Consider the following 13497-nt stretch of genomic DNA (forward strand, 5'->3'; position numbering starts at 1 on the left):
CTACAGACGGCGTAAGTCAGATTATGTGCGACTGTGGCAAAGGGGCTCACTGTAACGTCTACAGCGTGCTAAATGTCACCATGCATAATCCCTGTCAGTGGGCTCACTTGTAATGGCTGGCCTTTAGTGAGCTGCAAGAAGTATCTGGCCTGAAACAAAATCCATCGCTCCTCCACAACATAATAAATCACTTTTTTTTTATGCTAATTGCTGCGCCCACGAGAAAATTAATCATTGTTACCTCACATTCTTGAATAGCCATTGGTGATTAAATGCGGTGCTTCTATTCACTTGATTAAAAAAAATATGGTAGGCTGTTTTTGTGTGCGTGAATGAGATGCAAAACATGCCACTCAGGACAGCTTTTACTTTCTTTTATGGTAAGTTTGCAGCCAAATATATTTCCCACACACTTTTGCTACACCCAAGGGCTCACATCTGAAATTTTGGCAGCTTAATTTATCTTTTAAAAATGTAAACAAATGAAAAGTTAAGGTACAACAGAACATTGCATTTCATTTTTATTTATTTATTTATTTAATTTTGTCAAATGAAGGTGCTGCATAGCAGATTTTGTATATTGTCCAAATTAATACATGGAAGAAAAATTATAATAACAATCATAATAATAATAATTATTATTATTATGCATTTAATCATAATTAGTTAATATAATAACAGAATATGTCCTAATATCCTCATGCAACACTTTTCCAGTGTATTATTATCATTATTGATTGTAATACTGTAATACATTTTTAATAAATAAATAGTTTTTTATATATATATATAAAATATATATATAGTACAGACCAAAAGTTTGGACACACCTTCTCATTCAAAAAGTTTTCTTTATTTTCATGACTATGAAAATTGTAGAGTCACACTGAAGGCATCAAGGGCTTTTTGACCAAGAAGGAGAGTGATGGGGTGCTGCGCCAGATGACCTGGCCTCCACAGTCACAGGACCTGAACCCAATCGAGATGGTTTAGGGGTGAGCTGGACCGCAGACTGAAGGCAAAAGGGCCAACAAGTGCTAAGCATCTCTCGGGGAACTCCTTCAAGACTGTTGGAAGAACATTTCAGGTGACTACCTCTTGAAGCTCATCAAGAGAATGCCAAGAGTGTGCAAAGCAGTAATCAAAGCAAAAGGTGGCTACTTTGAAGAACCTAGAATATGACATATTTTCAGTTGTTTCACACTTTTTTGTTATGTATATAATTCCATATATAATTCCACATGTGTTAATTCATAGTTTTGATGCCTTCAGTGTGAATCTACAATTTTCATAGTCATGAAAATAAAGAAAACTCTTTGAATGAGAAGGTGTGTCCAAACTTTTGGTCTGTACTATATATATATATATTGCAGGCAGGGTGTTTTTGTGTGCATGCATGAGATGCCCAACTCAGTACAGCCTTTTTTCTCTTTTATGGTAGTTTTGTGTTCAAATTTATTTCTAGCATGCTTTTGCTATACCCAAGTGCTCACATCTGAAAACAGGAGATGTGATAGTGTATGCGAGCAGAACTGCACATGTGCTGACATCAGGCTTGATTATTCGTGTAAAGAACAATTCGGCATTTGCCATGCACATTGTAGCAGATTTATAATGCCACATGGGAAATGAAAATGGTGTTAGACTAAAACGACCACACATTGAAATAAAATGCAGCCTTAACTGGGTCGCATCCTCTAACAGCTATGTCTCAAAGGGAGGATGTAATATTTGTCTGAAAGCACTGATTCAGAACCGAAGGCCACTATGACTGTGGCTTGCTAAACCTTTATCATTTGCTGTGGAACCTAGAGTTAGCATAGCGACAGTCTCCCGGGTCTGGGTGTTTTCGATGCTGTAATAACTGCTGACCGAGATTAACAGTCAAGATCTGCATGTATTTTCCATTAAGGTTTAGCTTGCATGGTTGAATTTTTATGATTTGTTTTGTAGTCTCCAAGGGAGCATGGCATAATTATTCGCACACAATGATACTGTGTAGTGAAAATGCTAAATGTAAGTCTCCTAGTATGCCACATGTGCTGTCCAAAGTAGACCTGTGCTTTCTGAGAACATTTTGAGTCTGTTTTGCACATTGTCATTGGCACAGTGAGGAGTTGTTGCTTTTTTCGTCATCTAGACAGACTACAGTGTAAATATAGCCTCAGAGGGACAATGCTAATGCATGAGTCAACAGGCACCCACAGATTTGCCTAAATTCCAGCTGACATTTTCGATAATGACTAATGTGATGGAGGATCTGTGAAACATATTTGGGGTATGAATCAAAGCTTGATTCTGTGACATTGCTGCCTTTCATCCCTTTCAATAGCTGTGAGCTGGGTTTTACATACAATATGCAGGGTATTATTTGCGGTATTTCAATCCAGTGGCCTGGATTTCAGGAAAATACCCTTCTCTACTATTGATTCATTTACTGATTAATTAATTAATTAATTCATTCATTCATGCATTCATGCACATGTGTATATATGAATGAATGAACAGAGAAGGGGCTTTTTCCTGAAATGCAGCCACTGGTATTTGACTGCAAATAATACCTTGCATATTGTGTGTGTGTGTGTCTTTGTGTGTATATAGACCTTAATTATTAACATTATAAACATATAACATATATTAATGACATTATTAACATATAACATATATAGCATTTTCTTTTTAGAATTGTTGTTTAGAAAGGAGCTAATATTGTGAAATATTACCACATTTTAAAATATACATTTTCTATTCTTCTATATTTTAAAATGTATTTTATTCCTGTGATGACAAAACTACACGTTCAGCTGTCATTATTTGAGTCTTAATTTTGACATCACCCTTTAGAATTCAATCTATCATTCATTTTTTTTAACTACAATTCTGCATAATATTGCGGCACTTAAATTCACTAAAATTACTATTTTTGCTGTTTTATTTTTTAGTTTATTTAGAAAATTTAATATTGTGTCAGCCATTTAAAAGTTATAGCATGAATATAATTGTTTTCATGCTATAACTTATAAATTAATATTAATATTTACACACACACATACACACACACACACACACACACACACACACACACACACACACACACACACACACACACACACACACACACACACATTTTTCAGTTGGTGCATCTATAGCTGTAATATTTTTGTATTTTTATATTAAATCCATTCTATCTTACTTGCAGCAGAGATGCAGCTTCAGTTTTACCTAGCTGAGCACTCGCTCACAGATCATTTCTAGCAGTTTGAAGTTTGATTGGGACGTGATTTGTTTGATGAGTTGAATGAGTTGTTTACTCTGTAATTAGTTAAACCTGTTCCATCAGTTTGACCCGTTGATGTGTATTTGTGCACTGATGGTGTAATCAACCAATCACAGTAACGTTTGGCAGTATTTTGCTGTTCCCTCCTCTCATTGGCGTCACGCTCTAGGAGCTCAGCGAGAGCACATCGAGCTCAAGGGAGATCCCCCGCTGAGGCTTAATCCGCCGATGTCACTGTTGGAGAGTCCTACTTTAGAAAAACCATTGATATAGAAAGTCATTTGATGTCATATTTTTCATTTAAATTGTGTTCTTTCTTTGCAGAAAGGTCAACAGTTAAAGCAAAACACGTCAGTGCACGTATATTTTTAACCTTAAGGCTTGTTAGCCTGAATCTCACCTTTATTGGCATGCTGTGTTCAATGGACCTCATTCATGAAACACGTGAAGGACAAATTTCTGTGTAAATCATTTGGAAAACCATTGCTACATAAGTTGTTTAGTTCATGCTTCATGTTTTATTGTGTGCATTTGGCCCCAGTCATGATATGGCCTTGTTGAAATTGCTTTAAAAGCTAAAAATACATCTCAGTAATGAGCTGTTGATGAACAACATTCAGTTGATCACACTTATGCATTACTGAAAGGTACTGCTAAAATCGACACTTTTTTTTTTTTTTTTACCATTAGTCCATATTGATGGTTGTTATAGTAAAAACACAGTTAAAGCTTTTAAAAGAGTTCCACATGTAATGCTCATTTTCATATTCAAAGAAATTAGCAAATCATATCAGTGGGTATTTACATTGAAATCTTGCAGTGGACACAAATCAGAGCATCCCAGTCAGAGGCTAAATTCTAGGTAAAAAAAAAAAAAAAAAAATTACCATTTGTATTTAAATGATGAACGTTTTTATTGAAAAAAACATACTAAGATTATAATTGCACCTCAGGAAATAACATACAATGCAAAAATGCATTGTATGACCCCTTACCCAAAGTATAATACAGTAAATACTGTAACAAATTTATTGATCATTGTTAATCAATAATAAGTGTTAACAAGATATTTTTCTTAAGCATCAAATCAGCTGTAATGGAGCGAACCAGACGGGAGACGTGCGGATCCATATGCAAAGCTGTTATTGACAAGACATTGTCAGAAACTGGCATAGATTAGGTGATGGCAAACAGATGTGTAGAAGGAAAGGCTAGAGCAGTCCGAGAAACAAGCAAGGGTCAGTCCACGACAAACGTAATCCAGCAGGGTGAGACAAGAGGGATAATCCAGGTACAAGCAAGGTCCAGGCAGGGGCAAGCAAGTATCCAAACAGGGCTAAACAAGAGAGGGAATCCGAGGCATTCATGCAAACAAAAAAGAACACAGGGAAACAGGCAAGGCAGGACTAAGACTAAACTTTAACCTCAAAAAAACCAGGCTCCGTAGGGTAGCTATCAGCTAATGAGTGATAAGTGCATATAATACTCGGCAGCCTGAAGGTGTCTGAGTGAGTGTTTATATAGTGAGTGTAATCAGCATATTCAGCAGTGTGTGTGAGATCAGTGCCTTCAGCTGTGTGTGCAATTAGTGCAATGGGTGATGGTAACTGTAGTCCGGGGTGAAGTGCAACAGTGGGTGTAGTGCCGGAGTCCATGTAGTGAGCGGCTGACCTCTGGTGGTGAATGGATGGAAGTGCATATACCAGATTCGTGACATAGCCCCCCACTCAAGGAGCGGCTTCCAGACGCTCCTACTTCACTATAATCTAGGAGGGTGGTGGAGCGGAGGTGGAACAGGGGGAGGGATAGAGGGCCAGGTCCACGTGGAAGTGGAGAGCACAGGGACTGAGGCAAGACCGGCAGAGCAGGGATTTCAGGGTGGAGCAGGTGGAACTGGGACCCACCGGGGCGGAGCCGGCAGAATTGAAGGCCACCGGAGCGGTGCAGAGAACCGCCACAGACGAGACAGAAGCCCACCAGGGCAGAGCAGAGGACCACCACAGCCGAGACAGAAGCCCACCAGGGCAGAGCAGAGGACCACCACAGCCGACAAGACGGGACAGAAGCCCACCAGGACGGAGCAGAGGACCACCACAGCCGAGAAGATGGTACAGAAGCCCACCAGGGAGGAGCAGAGGACCACCACAGCCTAGAAGACGGGACAGAAGCCCACCAGGGCGGAGCAGAGGACCAACACAGTGGAGTCAATGGCACAGGAGAGCAAGTTTGGTCAGGTGGGACTGAAACAGAGAACACAAACAGGTTAATTGCGGCCTCCGTGACTGTGATGAGATGATAGCTGGCCTCCGTGGCCATGACAGGGCAGGCGGTGAGTTCATGGAGGGCCTCCGTGGCCTAGACAGGACAGACGGGGAGTCGGTGGAGGGCCTCTATGGCCATGACAGGATAGGACGAGAGTTCTGGAAGTTCGGCTGAGACGTGACAAGGCTCTTGGAGTTTGGCTGAGATGTGACTAGGCTCTGGGAGTTCGGCTGAGACGTGATGAAGCTCTGGTAGATCCGTGGTGATTTGACTTAGTTCATGAAGATCAACTGAGACCTGACTTAGTTCATGAAGATCAACTGGGACTTGACTTAATTCATGAAGATCAACTGTGACTTGATTTAACTCACGGAGGTCAATGGTGACTTGATTTAACTCACGGAGGTCAATGGTGACTTGACTTTGCTCATGAAGACCATTGGTGACTTGACTTTGCTCATGAAGATCATTGGTGACTTGACCTTTACATGAAGATCATTGGGGACTTGACCTTGCTCTGGGAAATCAACAGGAACCTGATCAACAGGGACCTTACTTGACTCTTGGGTGTTAGAGGTGACTTGACCTGACTCTGGACGGTCAGCAGTGACTTGACCTAACCGTGGACGGTCAGCGGTGACCTGACTAGACTCTGGGAAATCAACAGGGACCTGATCAACGGTGACCTGACTAGGTTCTGGGAAATCAACATGGACCCGATCAACGGTGACCTGACCAGACTCTGGGAAAACAACAGGGACCTGTTCAACAGTGACTTGACTAGGTTCTGGGAAAACAACAGGGACTTGATCATCGGGGACCTGACTTACCCTTACGAAAAATAACCATGGTTGTATTATAGTAAAACTGTAGTAACCCATGGTTTTTTGGCGTGTTGACTACCATTTGTATAACCACAGATTTACTACAAATACCATGGTTAAACTATGGTTAATTTAGCAAAACCATGGTTAATTTGTGGTTACCATGGTTTAACTATAGTAACCATGGTTTTTTGGTTTTATTTGTAGTAAAACCATGGTTAATTTTCATAAGGGTAACTCTGGGAAGTCAACAGGGAACAGACTTGACTCATGAAGTTTAACTGTTGTTTTACTTGACTCTTGGGTGATAGTGGTGACTTGACCTGTCTCTTGATGGTCAGCGGTGACTTGACCTAACTCTGGACAGTCAGCGGTGACTTGACCTATCTTTGGACAGTCAACAGTGACCTGACTAGGTTCTGGGAAATCAACGGGGACGTGATCAACGATGACCTGACTAGGTTCTGGGAAATCAACGGGGACCTGATCAACAGGGACCTGATCAACAGTGACCTGACTTGACTCTGGAAAGTCGACGGGGACCTGATCAACGGTGACCTGACTAGGTTCTGGGAAATCAACGGGGACCTGATCAACGGTGACCTGACTAGGTTCTGGGAAATCAACGGGGACCTGATCAACGGTGACCTGACTGGGTTCTGGGAAATCAACAGGGACCTGATCAACGGTGACCTGACTAGGTTTTGGGAAATCATCAGGGACCTGAACAATGGTCCTGACTTGACTCTGGAAAGTCGACCGGGACAATCTTGTGCAGCGGCGCTGGGCTGGCGGCCATCTTGTGCAGTGGCGCTGGGCTAGCGGCAATCTTGTGCAGCGGCGCTGGGCTGGTGGCCATCTTGTGCAGCGGAGCTGGGCTGGCGGCCATCTTGTGTCATTACGTGAATAAGTCCGGGGTCGTGTGCCTCCGTGACACCCACAGTGAATGCGGAGCCGACAATCAGCAAAGCCCAGTCCATAAACTGGCCGAGAGATGAGCGGGGACCCTCACTGATTGATTGGGACTTCAGAGGTTCGTTTAATCCATCACAAAAAAAGTCTATCAATACACAGTCCGGCAGATCCGAATAATGAGCAATGGCCAGAAACTCTTGGATATAGCCTTCCAGTGATCATTTACCCTGTTTGAGGGCTAACAATATTCTTGCTGTGTCCAGGCCTGGCCAAAGTTCATCTGTGAAGCCGCTGGATCCTTGTTGGGCCGAGTATTCTGTAACGGAGCGAACCAGACGGGAGACGTGCGGATCCATATGCAAAGGTTTTATTGACAAGACATGGTCAGAAACGGGCAGTGTGTGTGACATCAGTGCCTTCAGCTGTGTGTGCAATTAGTGCAATGTGTGATGGGAACTGTAGTCCGGGGTGAAGTGCAACAGTGGGTGTAGTGCCGGAGTCCATGTAGTGAGCGGGTGACCTCTGGTGGTGAATGGATGGAAGATCATATACCAGATTCGTGACATCAGCGTATTCAAGTGATTTCTAAAGTATCGTTAAATACTAGAGTTATGATGGACTCCTTTCAAAATCATAAAAAAATCGTACCACCCCCAAACTTTTCACTGGTTTTGTGTGTTAGATTTAGTCCAAAAACACATCAGTTCATCGTGTTGAATTTAATTCAGATTATGCATCAGATAGCAAGTTAATGAGTACAGAAATGTATAGCATTGCTGGTTTATCAGAGAGAATGCAATGCTTTAATATAAAGACTGTGTTGACCCCCACGCTTATCGAAGATCCAGCAGCCAGAGATAGCAGAGAGCAGTACATCAATGCTGCGATTTTCCAGCCCTCACAAAAGCCCTCTAGTTACTGTTGGATTAAAAGGCTGGATATCTCAGCGTTCAGCTCTCTCTGCCTCTCCTCCTCTCTACCTCCTTCCAATTCTCTATCTCTCGCTGTCTGTCTTTCTCTGTTTGTAGCACTCAGCTCTTCTTTTATCAGGGTTGAACATACAGGAAATTCTACATGCAGAGAGCAGCTTGTGATTATGGATTGCACATGTTGAGATGGATCTCTGTGATATTAGAAGATGTGAGGACAAAGTTCAGCTTGTTGACATGGGTTTGCTGTAGCTTCTTGATTTCACTGCTCTCCTGAGTAAGGGGACATGCAATGCTTTGGAGTACCGTTTTCTCAGTGGTTTTGGTAGGTTGTGACCCAAAATAGCTACATAAGCGTGTATCGATAGGATCGGAAAAATAAATAGGCTTCGCAATTTATTAGAAAAAAACAATGCACTTTTGAGGACTGTTTATTTGTACAGTTTTGATACTCATCTTTGATTCTGGAGCATAACTGGTTGAAAACCACTAATATAGTTTGCTTGCTACTCAGCGACTTAATCAAATTGCATAGCACAAGTCTTATTCTTGCCAATTTTTTGAGTGCAGTACGCATCAGATCAATGAAATATCAATGTGCACATTGTCTGATACTGAGTAGCATCAGATTGACTGATGCTGGTGAATATATAGTAGCCCAGATATTGATTGTACAGAAAATGCCTCCTTTAACTAGATTCAAAAGGAACACATGTTAGGGAAATGTATTATCCCTTTGATGCTGGCAAAATTGTTTAATTTGATACATGATCTTTCCATTTACCAAATTTAAATAAACAGAAAAAGCAGTGCCAGTGCCAACAATTAAAGCTAATTGCTGGTTTAACCTAGAATTTTCAATCTGACTTATTTTTGCAGAATATACGGTGTAGTGGCCCAAATATTGCCCTCAAAAGTGCCATTTGAAGTATTTATAATAAATAATAAACTTTTATAAGTTATAATAAAAAGTCCTGGGAAATGGTTAGAGAGTAGGATTTATAATCCAAAAGGTTATAACTTCAAGTCTTGGGCTGGGAGGAAATGTAGGTGTGGGGAGTGGATGTTCAGTGCTCTCTCCACCTTCAAGACCATGACTGAGGTGCCCTTCTGCAAGGCACCGAATCCCCAACTGCTCCCCGGGCGCCGCAGCATAAATGGCTGCCCACTACTCTGGGTGTGTGTTCATGGTTTGTGTTCAGTACTGTGTGTGTGCACTTTGGATGGGTTAAATGCTGAGCATGAATTTTGAGTATGGGCCACCATACTTGGCTGTAAGTCACGTCACTTTTTATTTAAACTCGTGCACCACATAGGCATTCATTTCTTGCTATGTATGTCTCCTGTTACAAAGTAATGAATGATTCAAAACTCAGCTTCTGATTTAATTCAACACATTTAGAGCAAAACCTCATGCTTATGTATGTATTAAAGAAAATGCTCAAATCAGATGCAGTCATCTTCCAGGAGTGATAAAATTTAATTAATTATTCGTAACTAATTGAAAAGGCATTAAAACATAAGCTCTAAAACGGAAAGGTTGGGAATAGATGCACTGCTTTTAGATTTTTTCCTTGACATTCTAAGGGGAGTGTGTTTTTAACAAAAGCGTGGATTTCTTGGCTCATGAAAATTCCACTTGGGCTTGTTCTAAATTGCAGAAATTGCATTCTCCATGCAAAAAAAAATTATAATTTTGAAGTAACCATCAATGTCTAGTGCACACTTAGCTTTAATTGAGTTGTTAGTTTGGCAGTCAAATGGACCATTGGTCTGTGGAAACATCTTTTGTCAGCTGTCTGGATCAGTCTGATCATTGGTATTCATGGATGGAGGTGTGATGATGCTGTAAAGATGCACTCAGATGTGTTGTATTGTACAGAGCTGTGTCACTTAATGCTGACAATGATCCCTTTGATGGCTGCCTGTGACCTTCCCAAAATTATGAAAAATAATGTTGCAGTTCCACATTTGTTAAAGAAAATGGTAAGCAAGTTCTTTCAGTGATATGCTTCACTGCATTTACAATGCAAGAATAACTTGTCTTCACCAAGTATCTTTTCACAATTTTCACCTCAAATATCTAAACAATATAAAAACTGTAATTTAAATGCGTTGTTACTTAAATCACCTGTCTGGATGCATATGGAAATTATATGAAGATGAGGCTGTGCATAATAAGCTGTTTAAGCTTGTATGCACAGTGTTCTGCTAATTGGAATTAGCATGTCTAAGAGTATGTGAGAATGGTTTTATAAATCTAAAAAAGTATGTGTATATGCAAATTGCTATTATAACATCTCCTGTCCTGTATAAGTAGCACAAAAACTCAGCATGGAAACTCTCACTTGAATCTCCTGCAGTTAACTACTATACTTTGATAAATAACTCAAAATAATAAGCATAAATGCAGTTTATTTTACTAGAAAATACTATTTCAGTCTTTTTATTTCCAAATCCTGTTTAATTCAGTGTTCCTTTACATTTCTTTAATTATTTGTGAAATTTACTTGCAATTTCTGAGTGAGAATTGTTTCAGTGTAGTGAAGAATAGCATTTTAAAATGTACTGTATTTTTCTTTCCACACCATATGTAATCTATAGTGTTGGCAGGAAGCAAATGGAAGAAAAGGACAGTCACATCACAAACATTTGCACAGTAATTGCTTTTGAGCTAAGCAATATACAGCAAAGCAAACTCTCCATGTACCCCTTCCACAACCTCAACATAAGCTCTACTCATTGTTTGCCTCTCTTCAACATACACTCATTGGGGGTTGTAAGGCAATATCCTCTGTGAAAACTGCATTGGAGTGGGTGTTTTTTTGTGAAAAGTGGTATATAAATTTGCATTTAACATTTAATTGTAGACAACTTAAAAGTAATAAATAAATGAATTTAGATTCAACTGATAATGTATTCAGGTTATGGATATAACTATAGCGTGTAGAAAAAGAACACATTTTAAGTCTATTTTTAATTGTTCACAGTTTTTAGATTATATAGTACAAGGTGAATTATTAAAATTTTTATTTTCATTGTACTGGAGCCAAAGCAAATTATAAAAAAAAAAAAAAAACCATACTTTTTAAGCTTTAAACAAATAAATGGCTCCCATAATTGGGCTATTTTAAAAACAATGATGAGACACAAGACATCCTTGTTTTTATTCAAAAAGTGTTGAAAGATGGGGACAATTCATGGGATTTGGATTGCCAAGCTTTAACAGGAAAACTTGAGGTGCTTTGGTTCCCTATAAAACCTCCCTGAGGCTTGTGTTGCTCAGAGAGGAGTGGGAGAGTAGACGTCTTATGTCTTGAATGTTTTGCATGGGAGCGTAGATCAAAAAGCAGGACTCGTCTTTCATCCAGAAGGGATGTCTGATAAATGCAGAGGTGATGCAGATTCCATCTGTTATCACCATCCCTAAACTGGAATGTTGTTTCATATGGATTAAAGAGGGGGGTTTGTAAACAAAGGAATGTTGATTCGATCCCGAAAAACACACTTACCATAAGTCATCAACACTGTGCCCATGAGCTAGACGACGCTTTGTATAAATGCCAAAGTTTGACTTACAAACTAATTTAAATAGATTGTTAAATACAGTAGTTTATTTTGTTTTTTAACATATATATAAAATACCATTTAACATTTAGATTGTCTGCACCTAAGACGAAACGCCTGAAGCTTCTCAATAAATAATACCTGCATTATTTCTGAAAGGCCAGAAATAATTACCCTTCTTCTTTGATTGCTGGAGGGATTTTGAGGTCCGAGATCCAAAACTAATGTATGCAACATCTAAAGCAGTCATTCTGTCCTTTGAATCAATTATAGCAGCTATCTCTATGCTGAATATTTTAATTCATTCGCCGGAAGTTAATGGATTGCTTTTATACAGTAAGTGAATTCAGAGACTGGCACTCCTTGAGTAGCATGCACAGCCTGGCCATTTCTATAGACCCACTCACACTTTGTCTGAATCAAAAGCACTTTGTATAAAGTTTTTATTTTTTTTATTTTTTACCATTGTTGAGGTTAAGGGTACAGCAGAGTTTCCAAAAACCCTTTGAGCAGAGAATCACTTGTCCGAAACCACAAACAAGAGACTTAAGTGAGACAAAAGGCTCTGGAGATTTTTCTGTCAAATGGGGAGAGTCAGAGCCATTATTCCCAGTGAGAGCATTGCCCTCGGAGCAGGACAGCTAGTGTCTTTAAAGCATCGTGTGGTACTGCAGGTTACGTACGTGCTACTCTGTCATGTTCCCGTCTCTGCCACCTCAGCCTCCGACAAACTCTCTGAGATGCCTCCCTTAATTGGAAAGGATTCCTCAAAAGGTGCAGTGCCTGGCGGTATAGAGAATGTGGATGTGTTTAGAATGTAGGTTGAGGAGTTGGTGCTTGTAACTATGTCGGATCTGTAGGATTTTTTGTGTGCAGGCCAGGTGATTTATTGTTGTTGATGTTGATGGTTTTTTTGTTTTGTTTTGTAATTCATGTTTATATGCAGTGCAGAATAATTAAATAGAATTTAATTAACTTTATACTATATGTAAATATTTGGTGAGAAAATGCTTTGTTTCATTTATACAGAATCATTTTTTAATGAATTATATTACTTTGATGTCAGTATTTGGTGAGGAAATGCCCAGGGAAAGATAAAATATATATATACTTTTTATTTTAAATTATTTTACTCCAGTTATTAGTTTTTTTGCTTTGCTTTGTTTACTTTGTTTTGTTAATCAATTATTTTTAAGTATGCGTAATACATTTTATTTTATTTTATTTTATTAAGTAATATATTAAGTAATATCTGATATATTTGGTGAGAAAATGGCTCATATAAAGATATTTATTAGGTTATATACATACATACATACATACATATATATATATATATATTAGAGGTGTGCAATATATATCATCTGCGATAATATCCTAATTGTTGTTTTAACGATGTGCAATTTGACATTGAGTATTTTGCCAAAACCATTCAAAACACACCTACAGAGTGCATGCATGCATTACATAAAGTCTAGACTAACTAACAGTCTTGTTTATTTCCATCATTAAAAATTTGATTTTACAGAAGTTCAATAAACAAGAAGTGGACCAAGAACCCCAGTCAGACGATACTGTTCTTGGGTTTTGCTCTGGACTCGCGTTCCATGACGCGGATTCTCTCCGCTGCGGCGTGACTGTTCCGCTCAGAGAATGTCAGAGGATGCTGGGTCTCATGGCCTCAGCATCCCCGTTTCTGCAGCTGGGCCTGCTCCGCATGCGC

The 13497-nt window shown here is 39.5% G+C and overlaps 1 protein-coding gene across 2 annotated transcripts in view; it reads left to right on the forward strand.

The window, feature by feature from the left end:
* Nucleotides 1–13497, forward strand: part of LOC132160860 (metabotropic glutamate receptor 4-like) — a 184899-nt gene that overhangs the window by 112061 nt on the left and 59341 nt on the right. The window lies entirely within an intron of this gene.

The sequence above is a fragment of the Carassius carassius genome, chromosome 17 (genome assembly GCF_963082965.1).
Source record: "Carassius carassius chromosome 17, fCarCar2.1, whole genome shotgun sequence".
NCBI lineage: Eukaryota > Metazoa > Chordata > Actinopteri > Cypriniformes > Cyprinidae > Carassius > Carassius carassius.